The 13897-nt window shown below is 45.2% G+C and overlaps 1 protein-coding gene and 1 long non-coding RNA gene across 2 annotated transcripts in view; one reads left to right on the top strand and one right to left on the bottom strand.

Annotated features, from left to right (window-relative positions):
- LOC105283081 (neurogenic protein mastermind) overlaps positions 1-13897 on the bottom strand; it is a 138683-nt gene that overhangs the window by 68582 nt on the left and 56204 nt on the right. The window lies entirely within an intron of this gene.
- LOC105283080 lies at positions 921-8161 on the top strand. Its single transcript, XR_003406570.1, has 2 exons — positions 921-1913; positions 3798-8161. It is a non-coding gene; the product is annotated as an uncharacterized LOC105283080 (long non-coding RNA).

Raw genomic sequence — 13897 nt, 5'->3', positions numbered from 1 at the left:
ACACATCTAATGTGTATATATAAATATATGTAATCAGAAATTCTTCCATTCGTATCGTGCGAAAAAATATAGAATTAAAATTCGTGATATTAACAAATTGATTTCTTTTGTCGATCTACTTTCGAGCAACAATGGACAATCAGAAATGGTGAATTTTCATCACTGACTTTGAATGTTCAATTGAATGAAAATAGATGATAAGAGAATTGCGAGGACGAGATAGCTAGGACAACATCAAGTTGCACGAACATGACGTTCGTCATTTCCATCTCATCTGGATACCTCTCGTCTTGTAATGTTGATCTCTGATTTATCTCGAGGCATGCGCGCCGTAATCGCGCGATTCCAGCAAAACCTGTCGTCAGCAAATTCCTCTGGCAAACAAAGAGTCGCGTTGGTGACCAGAGGACGGAGCGCGCAAACGAAGGCCGTGAGGAAACGACGTTTAAAATAAGAAGTACATCTTTAAATTTGAGAACTTTATCAGTATTTGCTGCTGAGGAGTTACTAATTTTTATACTGATCTCTCCCTATTAACTCCCTTATTAATTTCTAATTAACTAGCACTTGGCTGGTGTTATCATCTGAGATTATAATGGATTATAATATAAATGATTTAAAACACTGATTATTATCAATATTACAATTCAATTTCCTGGTTTGTAAAAACGCCTATATCTAGATAAGTATTGTGAATTTGATCCACATTTATGTGAATTTCTGCTTAAATTAATATTGACATAGGTGTATAAGTAATATAAGTAAACAAACTGGTAGACGTTCATCTAGCGGACGCATATCCTGTGACTTGTGGCATACCTGAAATAGAAAAAGAACGTAACGCTTAATAATAAATTATTAATCAAATCCAAGTAAAGTATGCATATAGTTTTATATAACTAGTATGGTTAGTATATATCTCATGAATTTCATGAAAAATTGTAACACGATAAAAAAACAACTTTCCTTGCTTAATCGAATAAGCGAGAAGATTAAAAAGGTAAACGTTCAATTTCGAGTGGCGGGCGCATGTTCATTGAAATGCCCCACGCGTCAAATGTCCTGTGCTCTTTTGCGCGTAATGCAACGTCATAGATTGCGTTATCGATATGCGATATACGCAAGTCGGATGTACACGTGTCACAAGAAGCTAACCACTGTTTTCCCAGTATGTCACGGCTATAATCCGTATGAAACGATTTCGCTCGTCATTGTCTCCCGTTCACTCATTATCTCGCAGCGCATTATCATTCGTGATAATGTTCGTACGATTGACGTCTGGTAATAACTTGTTTTTTACGACCGTATTAAGGAAAACGGCCACATTATCGATGAAAATCTCATAAGATATATTCATTATGTCTCATTGCATTGCTAGTCTTGTGCTGACGACATAATTTACAACGATGCAAGTGATGCCTTGGGCGTCGCAACGAACGCGCTTACTTGCTGTATAAATATTTCTAGATGCGTTGTTCCGTGACGCAATTAAAAAAAATTCGTCGTTACGTTTGATAGAAAATGTAATTTCTCGTCCGAGCAAGTAGCAAAGTACGTGTCAATTATTTGAATATACCTAATTCGTTATCCCGATTATCGTCATCCTACTGTTTCAGGGTTCACTCGTTTCCAGCGGGAACAGAATGAACAAGCCGCGTGCGGCTGCCAAATAGAGGAATGTATTACGATCGATATGTTCTCCTCCTACTCCTCCTCTCTCTGGTTGTTGCAACTCGGGTCTGAGACGCGCGTCGGAGGAGAGCACGATTGTGAATCATTGCCTCGAGTGGTTAAAAGTAGGGAGCTGTTAAGGAGGCGAAAGAAGACGAAGACCAAGACCAAGACGAAGACGAAGAAAGCAAGAAGGCCAAGCGGACGGTGGTTACAGTGGAGACGGAAGAGGAGGCCGAGAGGTTCGAGACGAGCAACAGTGTTTACCCTTGACGGTTGGCGAACGCCATCCGTGATCCCTGAAACCAGACCGCGATTATATCTCGCTCTCCCGGTCTCTCTGTCCCGCGTTGGCGCGCGTTCGTTCCTTTCTCCGCGCGAACCCCTTTGTGCCTCGTTCTTTCTCTTTTCTCTTTCTCGGGAGAGTACGATAAGTCGCTTTTACAACTCACGCTCACTTCTCTTTTCTAAGCAGGAACGCGCGGCGCGGGCGTTACGCGGTCCTTTGCGCCGTAAAAACTGCCCGCTTTGCGGGGCAAAACACGGATCGCTCCCACGGAGAGTCACAAGAGCGGCTCTCGACGATGAGGCATGCACGTATGTTCTCTCGCGCCGGTAAAATCAAACTCAATAAAACGGACTGAAATCGATCGCCTTGTTGAAAATTTAAGAGAACGTTAATCACATAATACGAATTACACATAATTCGTATTACTACGTAATCGCGTACTACGTATTACTCTGTATTTGCGCGTCGATCACTCGGCACTCGCAACGAGGCGAGGGCAGAGACTTTTGCATCGTGGGCAGAGATCCCGAAACGTTTTAAACCGGTACTACCAGCGGAGAGGAGCGGTTTGTAGCGCAGTAGCAGTAACGAAATCGAATTAGCCCGCAAAGCGGAATCGAAACGCCGCAAGGTATCGAGAGATCGACGGGGTATCTCACTCCCATTGACGACGAGATCTTCTCGGATAGCCCGGAGGCCGGTTCGATTTATCGGCGAAGGGGATGAATCCGGGTGCAGGGGTGCGCAAACGAGCGGGGCGGGCAACGCTTGCATAAAGCGGTGGAAAATTCGGGTTGAAACCTGTGAAAGCGGGGAAAGAAGATCAATAAAGTGGTGTGCCATACTGTCGGTGCCGCCGGTGTGTCGTTGTAGTAGCGGGTGGCTCTCTCGCTGGTGTGTATTATTAAGCGAAGAGGTGCGGAGCCGGAGAGAGAGAGGGAGGAGAGGGAAAGAGACGAATGTAACAGAGAGCGAGCGAGGGAGAGGAGGGAAAGGGAAACAGAGGAAGAGAAAGGCTGGTGACTGAAAAAAAGGACGCAGAGAGGAGCAAGGGAGTGACGTTCCGAAACGATGTAAAGGAGAACGACGAAAAATGTGGAACAGACGTAATAAAAACTTATGACAGAAAGAGAGAATGAGAAAAAGCGCGGGAAAGAATATTACTGAAATGATAATCGTATAATCTACTGACATCAGTGGCTCACGGAGTTCATCTCGTAAGATGAACTCGACGTAGTCTTCGGTGTAATTTGTAAATTTCGTAGATTAAAATCTGACACAGCCGAGAGAGAAGAAGTAGTTTGACCCGCTTGTCAAACGTTCTATACTTGAACGCGCGATACGCGGTACATTGCAATTAAATGCAAACGAGAATAAGATATTTTCCAAAGATGAAGGGTGGAGAGAAGAAATATTTTTCCGCGACTGTCCTCGATGCATTTGAATGTTAGAAATTTCGATCTTCGTATTTGACTTTCGGACTGGCCCGAGCATTTCGCCAGCATTTCGCTGTGGACGTTAGTTGCATTGATGCAACCGGGCCGGAAGGTAACGACATCGACGATCGGACTGACGGTACTGACGTCGATCGCAGCGTACGGTCTACTTAGCAATGCACTTTTCTGCATGGTTTACACGCAAAATCGACGCGGCAAAACGAGGCAAATTAGAAATTCGTTCTACATAGCTATACCCGCGGAAACGGCGTGTAACTGGCCGATTCGCAAGCGGCAACATTCCCTATTTCACGCCTTTTTACTCAGTCCTCTCTAACCGCTGACAGACCCCTCGAAAGTCCAACGAATGCGATGACTGCGAGATTCATTTAACTTTTCAGGATGCCAAACAGACGAGGCGTGCTGAGCACCACTGGCCGCTGCGAGGTGCTGCGTTTCCCCTTTATGCAGCCAATGGCGTAACCGCTTGCGGTATCAACGTAGCGGCAGAATCGACAACGGCTATTAAGAACGTAAATCTCGTCGCTTTTAGTGCGCCATGAAAAGCATGGAAAAGCGTCTACACGTCGTTCTGCAGATTTACACCATCTCGTGGTCGTGCCATTACGACGTAAAACGACATTGTTTCGTCGGGTATCCTCCGTCGTAAATGCTTAGGTGGCCGCATAATCAGCCCTAAATGTAAAAGTCGTTTGCACAGGATGCTTGTACAACGTAATATATAATAAATATGCGAGTCAATTCTTCAGACGCTTAGATACCGCGTGTCATCGTCAAGCTGCAGGGCCGATTTTTCTGCAAGCGTTGACCGTCCCTCGACGACCTGCGCTGATGTACTCTGGATATTCCAAGTCTCTACAACCCTTCGTCAACCTCTCGCGCGAGATTCGTTTCTTGCCAAGCGGAGGGAAAAGAAATCGTACATTTTACACAGGGGAACTTTCACGCGTTGCCGCGTCTATCTTCTTCGCAAGAAAATTCTTAAGCCAGTGCCGGATGTTTTTCCTAACGGAAAACGCGTTTTCCTAACTCATTTCATAGCCCTGACTGCTCTAATTTGGGTTTTTCAGTAAGAACTTTTCACTTTATCATCATGACTAAAACTCTTTTGGAAATATTGTATAATATATGGAAGTATCGTTGATATCAAGGCTTTCCTTCTCTATTTCTACTCCGGTGCCAAATGTGAAAAAGGCCGCAAATTTCTACATTAAATTAGACTAACATGCCGAGACGACTGCACTGTAAATTAGTCGCCTTTCATTCGCGCGCAAATTTCATGGTGCGATCGTACAGCGACGATTAATACTTTCTTTCCTACTTTCCTTGCCGCGAGCGTCTAGCGATACATACATTGCTGCCCGAGAGTTTCGCCAGGCGTTTTACGAACTTGCGTTTCCGTTATCCCGACTTGGTACTGTACCACACATAGGAAGATACTGCTAAAATTATCGTAAGAAATACCTAGCTTTAATGTTCCAGGGCTCAATATAATTGAGGATGCAGACTATAACTGGTAACAAGTTATCGAGAGAAAGCTCATCGAAAATTTATTTATCTTGCAATATACGTCCATCGATAAGCGTATTTACACACGCTATTTTATCATTTAATTTCTTTTCAAACAACACATTCAGCCTATTTTTCTTCTAAACGAATCAACAACAAGACGCAAACAAAGCGGTATTCTTAAAGTGATGATGCGTTGTTCAAGTTAAACTGGGACATCACGCACGACGCTTACCCCCCTTTCGCGGCGCCATCGGCGCGCATTCGTCCGTTTGTCCGTTAATCTCAGAGTGTCGCGACTACTTTGCAGAAAGGTTACCCTCCTTCCGTCGTCATCGTCGTTGTCGTCATTCCGTGCCGCCGGTGGTAGTGTCCTTCTTTCATACCCTCGCGCGCTCCTGCTCGTTGGCGGTGGCGTGGGTGGTGTGCCGAGTGGCACAAGCGGGTGGAAGAGAGAGTACCACCATGTTATGCAGCCCCACCACCGACTCCGTCCTGACCAACCGGCTGTTTACTGTTTGGCCTCCCGGGATATCGATCCCAGTGGCGTAAGAACCCGCAACCCAGGGCTACCCGACCAGAGCGAGAGAGCGAGAGAGCGCGAACGAAAGAGAGAGAGGGGGGAGAGAGAGAGATAGAGAAAGAGAGAGATAGAGAGAGATCGGCACGCGGTGGATTTCGGCCGCGGGCTGTTGGCAACCGGCTCTAGTGTTGATACAGCACGATTTCGACACCGCCTCCTTACCCTCGGACTCGGCACTCAGGTAAATTGACTTCGACTGAGTAGCGGCCGTCTTTAATTGAAGATACGCTTCGGCGCGGTATGGATGAAGCGACACGGTAAAATCGTGCGACAATTCGAGAAGGTACGTGATAACACAAGCAGCTTCCCTTGGATGTGCGTCTATCCGACACTGATGGTTCTTCATGAAGAAATTACTGAATGCATCCTCGTGCATCATAGCATGATCATTAATCGCTCTCGTTTAGGATGAGAAAGAAGACTTCTTCACGGTCAGATAACCGAGATGATCGGCAGAGTGGAGTGGATCATATTTGGAACGGAACCGGCAGCGGCCATTGTTGTGCCAAGAGGGTTGAAGAATGAATCTTGCCACGAATGGATTTCGGGTAGGATTATGCCGTCCCACTTTCGATTCCATTCGATGGTAGAGAATTTATCGAGTCATCAACTTGGTACGACTCTCTCGCTCGTAGTAATCTCCGGTCGCGTAAATCGCGCAATATCAATGATGTCATTAAAATATAATTCTCATGTTGCCGATAAACAACCTCCGGCGATTCCTTTCATTTAACATGTCTGTTAAATAATTCACCATATGCTTATCTTATCCGAGAAGTATGTAGAGAAAAATGTGCCAACAATTGCTATAAAATTGTCGGACCGATAAAGTATTCGTTAATTTCCAAGCAATTAATGATGAATCTTTTACTGCTAGAATGCAAATTTTTGGAAGATCCATCGCGCGTAAAAAGTATCGGCCAGCAAAAATTCATGAAACGCACTCTGCACGTGCAGTACGCCTGACGGCAGCGCGTGTATGACGATGCATGCAGCGCGATGCACGTGTCTCGCGGCATGTTGAACACGCGCTATCGCCGATCCAATCTTTTCGACCCTTGATTCGTACCGATCGGTGTGCCGCTACTTATCTGGTATCCTCAAGTCGGTTACCTTATGCGAGAGCAACGATATCGATCTACAATCGATCACATCGAGCTATTATTCGTCAATCCGCAAACGTGTAAATGAACGTTCTTTTCAAAACTATAAAATCTCTTGCAGGTTTAGCTTGAAAATTGCTATTTATTAGATCTTTATCGGAATCTTCGTCCGAGAGGGAAGGCGAATAAAATTTCTGCTTAAGAGAAATCGACTCAGAATTCGTTGAGTTGAGAAGAAACGCGGCACTGAGTACTATCGCGTATACCAATCGCGTATTGGACTGCTACTCAACCATTGTCCGTCGTCCGGTGTCATCCGTGAAGCGAGGAGGTAGGAGAAGAAGACAGGAGAGGACAGACGCTCGCTGTTCGATGCACGCGCGAGAGAGCCGCGTGTAACGATCACGTGATGTTGCAGTGACTGCACAGCGACCGCGCAATGCGCGAGCGCATTTATTATGCATGTACACCCGCATATATCACGGTGATACACATTAAAGCTACATACTGCACACATACACGTACACATACTCGCTTTCTGCCGACTTCTCTCCCCAACGACGCAGTCGCGTTTCATAATAAGAAAGCGCGCGTGCATGGTCTCTGTCCGTATGAACAGAAGTGTTTGGAGACCTTCGAACAATTGATACTTGTCTTTCGAAAACTTTGGTAAATATTAATTAATAATACTGTTAAACATTTAGCAAAATCTGTTTGAATAGTGGATATGTTGGTCCCAACGTAAACAAGGTCTTCGAAATGAAAATTAATCGTGATGACGGGTCCGATGCAAAATATTGTTTTAATATTAATGTCATTAGCGTAGGACGATGAGCAATTTAGTTGCTGTCGTCCAGTAAGTTTAAAAGAATTACCGTTTAATCGGTTATCGCATACAACGGAGATACGCAAGAGAATAACGAGAGAGTACGAGAGAGAATTGAAGTGACAAAGAGGAGACAACGTGGAAACAACAGGAAGAAACGAAATGAGGGAACGAGTGCGTTTTGAAATTTTTGCAACTGTTACGAGAGGACTGCCTTGGGCAATCCTGGCATGGTTATTCGCCGGGAATACAAACACGCCTTTCCCCCAGTTGTACATGCTAGCGAACGAGCGAGTGCGATCCGCCTGACGCATCCGCGATACAAACGATGCGATTGCTTTATGATCGATCCTGGTATGAATCACGATTTCATGAATTCCGACTGTTAATAAGGATAGTTCATCTCGCACTCGTAACACTGTAATTGGAATTTGTAATAAGACAACACACACACGGATTGTAACCCGTAATTTTTTCTCTCAGCACCGGAGCTATTTTACAATTGCAAAATCGTTCGCGCGTATTAAACGCGGCGCAGTCAGGGGTTACGCGGCCACGTTTCCCACTTATCTCATTTTCTGCACATTTTCTGGTCGTGACAGTGGTCTACTCTCATGATGACGCGGTAACCAGAGAGATTTCTCTCCAGATGTTCCAAAATATTTTTTATATTATGCAATTCTGTATCTTAAAAACAGTAAATAAATTACATTCATGATGCCTATTGATGAATGAACCATGTTTCTCTTCGTTACACTTGTTAGCAAATTAAACCAATAGACTAAAAGTCGTGAGAAAGAGCTAGCTAGTTTTCTGATCATTCTAACACAACAAATTGCATTGCGAACTGCAACAATCACGAAAAAGGCTCTGGGTCAACGAGCGATTGTACGAGGTAATCCGCGACAAGAAAGCCGATGTTCCTCCAGAGCCACGGACAACGAGCGAAGGGAGCGCCACCGACGTCTCAGGGCCTGGCTGGGAAAAGGAGCCGCGCTATTACGCGTAGAGCGCGGTACGAGGATGTAATCTGTCGGCTAAGCCGTCTCTTATTACCCTACCACCATCGTCGACAACTACTGGTGGAATCCGCGCGAAAATATGCACCTTCGTGGCACGACACTGCATGTATGTATATACCGCGCGTCACCTCGGACCGAGTGCAACCTGTTCCCGCTTGAAGCACTGCGGATGCGTGCTTTACGCCACGGATATTAGCGTGCTTATTTGCACCGTGCGTTGCATCCAGCGCGCAAGTGGTTACAGCCGAGTGTGCACCGTTCGCATCACCTGGTGTCTGGCGTTGTTCGCCCTTTTTCCTCGCAATTCCTCATTTTCTCCAATGTAGGCTATATGATTTTCGAGACAGCTTAAAATTAATGTATCATTTTAATTCTGTCGCAGTCGATCTTTGTCGTATCGATTTCAAAGAACGACAGTAAACTATTCCATCTACGCTTGATCTTACGTACGTGAATACGCGTATATGGCGATTTTCAGAACAACAATTGCTCATGTATCTCGAGTCTGTCGATTAATAGCGGCTTGCTAAAGATAATTTGTATTCGTCAGATGTATATTTGATTATCATGATAAAGCAACAATTCTTTTCTGCACGAACGGTCTCCTCCCACGACTACCTACTAATACGCTGTATTAAAATGAACGACTCCCCACGATGCTGCACCGTGCTATCGTTCTGGTACTACTGAATCTTCTAAATAATAGATTGACCGCTATTCATTTCGCAAGTGCTTTCTGACGCCGCAGTATTAATCGTGCAACGTAATAAGGAAATCGTCTCGCGAAAGCGAGGATGTAACGCGCGCACGCAAATGGCCTGAGAACAAGACGTGGCGAAGGAGGATGACAGAGATCTTCGATGATAAATTTAGACGCGATCGGCGGTATAAATCGCGAATAACGGTAACGCACAGCGCGATTACTATCACCGCGTAAGAGCAAGGTGGATTAATAGGGACAGATAAGCTCGTCCGTGGCGAGCTACGTAGGCTAGCTTGGATTTCCAATGGGTCGTTACCTTCGTGGGTGCATCATGCGATCGTCACGGTCAACCGAGTACCTGGCTGACGGCTGACAAACGAGAATTCCTCACGAAGATCGCCGATACAAGAAGCCCGCGCCGGTCTCGACCGGTTTCCGGGTGAAGGAGGAAAGGAATTCCTTCGTATTCCTTAAAGTACCTCGCGCACGGCACACGGAGTTTTCCCCGCATATCCTTTTCCCTTTTCTCCCTCGATCCACTTCCAATCACCGTCGTCTAACGAATACACAATATATAGAAGTGAAGCTATTTTGTGCCCGAGTCTCAATTGCGACATTAAAAATCTGCGAGGAGATTCAGATTCGCTATAAAGGAATTTGCAGTTGAGGAATTTATTTCTACATTTTTACGCAATTCTACAATTTTGGATGTATCCTCTCGGCATTTTGAATTCCCTCTCGGCAACGAAATGGACGTCCAGGACGCGGCAGATTTCGTCGGATGGCCGGCGATATAAATGAAAAAAAGGACACACGCGGAACTGGCGAATGTGCAAAGAGGGGCCCAAAAAATGCGACGAATCGATAGTTCGGTGCACCCTGTATACATATACGTACATATACCTATTTCGGACAGGTCCACCTGCCTGTGGAGAGTCTGAAGCCACACCGGACACTATCTGTCTCCTCCGCTCTCTTTTTCCCTCGTGCTTGATATGGCCCTGTCGATAAATCACGGCTGCCGTTATTAAAGAATCGCGGAATCGGCGATAAACCGAGAGCGAAATGGAGACCAAAGAAGAGCACCAGAACGCCTATCCCGACGAGACAGAGAGATGATCGAATTGAATTTGCGTGCCACTCGCTACTCGAATAATTTACACGACGTGCGAAAATGTTACATAATTAACAAAAAACGACGCTAGTCGCACCAGGGAAGAGGAGCTATCGATATACGATTGTGAATAAGGCAAAACCATCCTTTACGGAGAAACGTAGAAACAGAAGTAAGATTCGTCTCGACGTGCGGCTAGAGCGTTAAGGAAACAATCGCGCCGCCTATCAGCAAATATTCGCGCTGCGCGTTGGCATGCACGCGAAACGTCCATTACGCACAAGTTCCATCAATGCAAAGCGATCTTGCCGGGTATATCAGACTGAAACCGAGATGGTTCAAAGCGCGACGCGCCCCGAACTGCTCTCGCTTTGATAGAAGTAAAAGCGGAATCGCCGGGTTGGCAAAGGAGCGGTGAGGGCCGGCGCGCTCTCGACGCGGCGCGCTATCGACTACTGGGGGTTTGAAGCCAGCTTTGTTAGCTTTGCGTTGCTGATGAGAGATCGTATCATCAGACCTAGCTTTCGCCACCTATCGCACACTTCACGATTCTGCGATTGCTTCGGGATGCGAAGACATTGCGCTAAAATGCGGCGTTGATAGTCGCAAAATCGGTGGTCGACTAGCTACACGCGAAATGAGGAAAATCAGAATATTATACAGGCTATAACATTGATTTCAGTTCTTCGGAAAATGATATAACGGAATTGACGTGTGGAAAAAAGGTATATATAATAGCAAGGCACTAATCCATATCTCGCATCTATTGGGGAAAGTAAGCGGCGACGGTAATCGATGAATTCCCCGACGTCTTCGTCGAGAAAAGATCGAATCAAAATTCATCAAGCAAGTGAAAGGAACGGTGAGAGTGACGTGAGGTGCACCCTGCAAATGAATCCTTCCTCTTCAGATACGTAAGTCCAGCTAGGCGATATCGTTACGTGGGGGTAATTACGAGGTTCACTTATCCATCGCGGGATATATCCATCCATCGGAAGATGGACCCTGACGAACCACCGATCATGAAAAAACGTCAACGATGAAAACACCACGCGATGCGCGAATTGCAGCGCGAGCGGCCCTCTCATAAATCACGCGAGAGCGTGTATCAACCCGTGCCGTACACTGTACACACTGTCGATACCATGGATCATCCGCGACAACGCGCCGCGAAAAGGCTTCCACACACAAATCACCGGTACTCCTGCCTTGTAACCGGAGCTGTATATTACCGCGGTTATTACCGTAGCCTCCCGAACGCCCGTCGTATTTTTGCGTGAACGAGCTTCGTCGTAACCGAGAGTACGCGTTCGCGGGGCACTACTCCACGTGTCTCCGTACAGTTGCCCAATTATGCGTAACAAGCTAACGTACTACTGCATATCCCATGATGGCTCTCTTCCTCTCATGCTTTCTCTGCCCAATGTACTATCGCAAGCAGACGAATAAAAAATACTGGAGTTTATAAGCATTATCTGACTCTGAGATCATTTCATCTAAGATTTCGAGTTCCACACTTAACAGAATCTCTGGCGTTTCGGAGAGGTCATCATCACCTACTCCGATCAAAATAATAAAACAACGGTGATCGTTGATTTAATCTGACCGCAAAAGCGTGTCTTAATTATTTTCATTTCACACAGTGCCGAAAAAATACGTGAAAAATATGAAACAAGAAACGTATGAACGGATGAACAAGAATTTTCTTAGCATTAAACCGCCAGTTGCCATTTTGCGAAATCTGTAAGACTATCATTTGCAAAATTGCGAAGACATCAGCCCTTAATAGCCAGTGCACGCGTTACGAGATCATTAGTCTCGGTGACTGTAATTGAATCCGGCTAGAAGTCATCACGACAATACACCCCAATATCGCAAGCACGTGTACGTACAAGCACAGACGAGCGCATTGTATTTTTTTCGACGTATTTTCGATGTTAATCAAAGAGAAATCGCGGTCAACCTTATACTGGGCACGCGTCATCGTACCGCAAGAGACAAATGGGTCGAAAGAAAGGCCCGAAAATATGATTCACCATCCGGATCCGCGCGTACAATAACTGTCATCGACTTCGGCTTTTGTTACGACGTCTTGGAAACGGTAAACGACGCCCGTGTCGTGAATATTCAAATGCAATGCTCCATTGTATGCGCTGTTACCGGGATTACGTTGAAAGATTTGGTTTAAACGTTAAACATGGGAATATCCCGACGAGTTGTATTGGAAGGACTATAGAGTTCTATACAAATGTTCTTACAGCCTTTGTGAATTTATCAGCATGTGCTAAGGCGACAACAGACATATCATCACCGACAATAATTATCGTTATAACGATTGAGGCACGTACGTTCAAGATAGTGGGACTATTTGAAAATATCGACAGCCATCTCTCTACGTCGACGTTTAAATCTGTTTCTTAGTACTACTCTGTTCTTCCCAATCTGACTCCTCGCGAAACGTAAGGACGGAGAAAATACAGGGCGTTACAGAGCGTTAGGCACCTCTTATTAGGATCATCCGCCGACTTTTGCAAACTTTTTGAGGAACAGACCGGAAATAATTATCCGAAAATAAGCGCTACTTTCCCTTTCAGCGCGTGACGAGCATACAGAGTATCACAGCACATCAGCCAATAATCGTTTCCCGGAGATGCAGGCAGGAAGGATTTCGCAAAACTTGGAGTGTTTACTCTCCCGAGTAGTCTTGACATTGCACTACGTGCAGTTGGCTCTCTCTCTTGTACTTTTCGTACAATTACGCGCGAGATATTCGTTTCCCCAACTAATAATTGCGCGTGGCGCGTAAAGTCAGATTAGATACAATTCCGTCATGCGGACTTTAGTCATGCGCACACAAAATATAACAAAGAGAGCAATGATTCATGGCGATGATCGTTATCCGGTTAAATTAACAATATATGTCGGATATATCAGAATCCGATCTCGTATTCGAGATCATATTCGTTTGCCATCGAGCGCGACAATAAGCAACACATTGACAAATATCTGCTCCTTTCTACAAGCAACAGCAGCGCCGCCGTTACGTGTAATCTCGACATTGCAAGATATCATTTGCACTGCGCAAAATAAATTTATGGCGATCGTTCACGGAATATTACGGGTGTCTGCGTGGGACGAACGTCTCATTACGCTCGGACACACGTGGGCGCTAGTTGTTCACGATTTAATAATTCGATAATTATCAATCCTTATACGGATGGAGCCGGTGATTATTGCCGCAAAAATTGACTTAACTTTAATAGTCGTTGTTGCGTGGCTTATCGAGATGCGCCGTCAATAAGCTGTAAGATATTTCGCTAACAAAATATCCTGCCAGAGGGTACAACAATTACGTGTGTCCAAATCAGGTTCAAGAAAAACCACATGGAGATATTTAACGTTATATATCAACTTCTCACTTCGGAACGCTAATGCCGACTGCTCCGAAATTCAAAATACTTTTAATTTGTCGACATGTGCCATCGCTTACCGTCATTGCTTACCTGTCTCTATATCAATCTGCTTTCATAAGAATAATTCTCAACTATACTCTACAATTTTACATAAATTTCTGCCAAAGCGATACGGCACTAACGAACGCAAGATTCGTATACATGGTT

Source organism: Ooceraea biroi, chromosome 5, assembly GCF_003672135.1.
Source record: "Ooceraea biroi isolate clonal line C1 chromosome 5, Obir_v5.4, whole genome shotgun sequence".
NCBI classification, from domain to species: Eukaryota; Metazoa; Arthropoda; class Insecta; order Hymenoptera; family Formicidae; genus Ooceraea; species Ooceraea biroi.
Note: the sequence above shows the minus strand (reverse complement) of the source record. Positions and strands in the feature narration are given on the sequence as shown.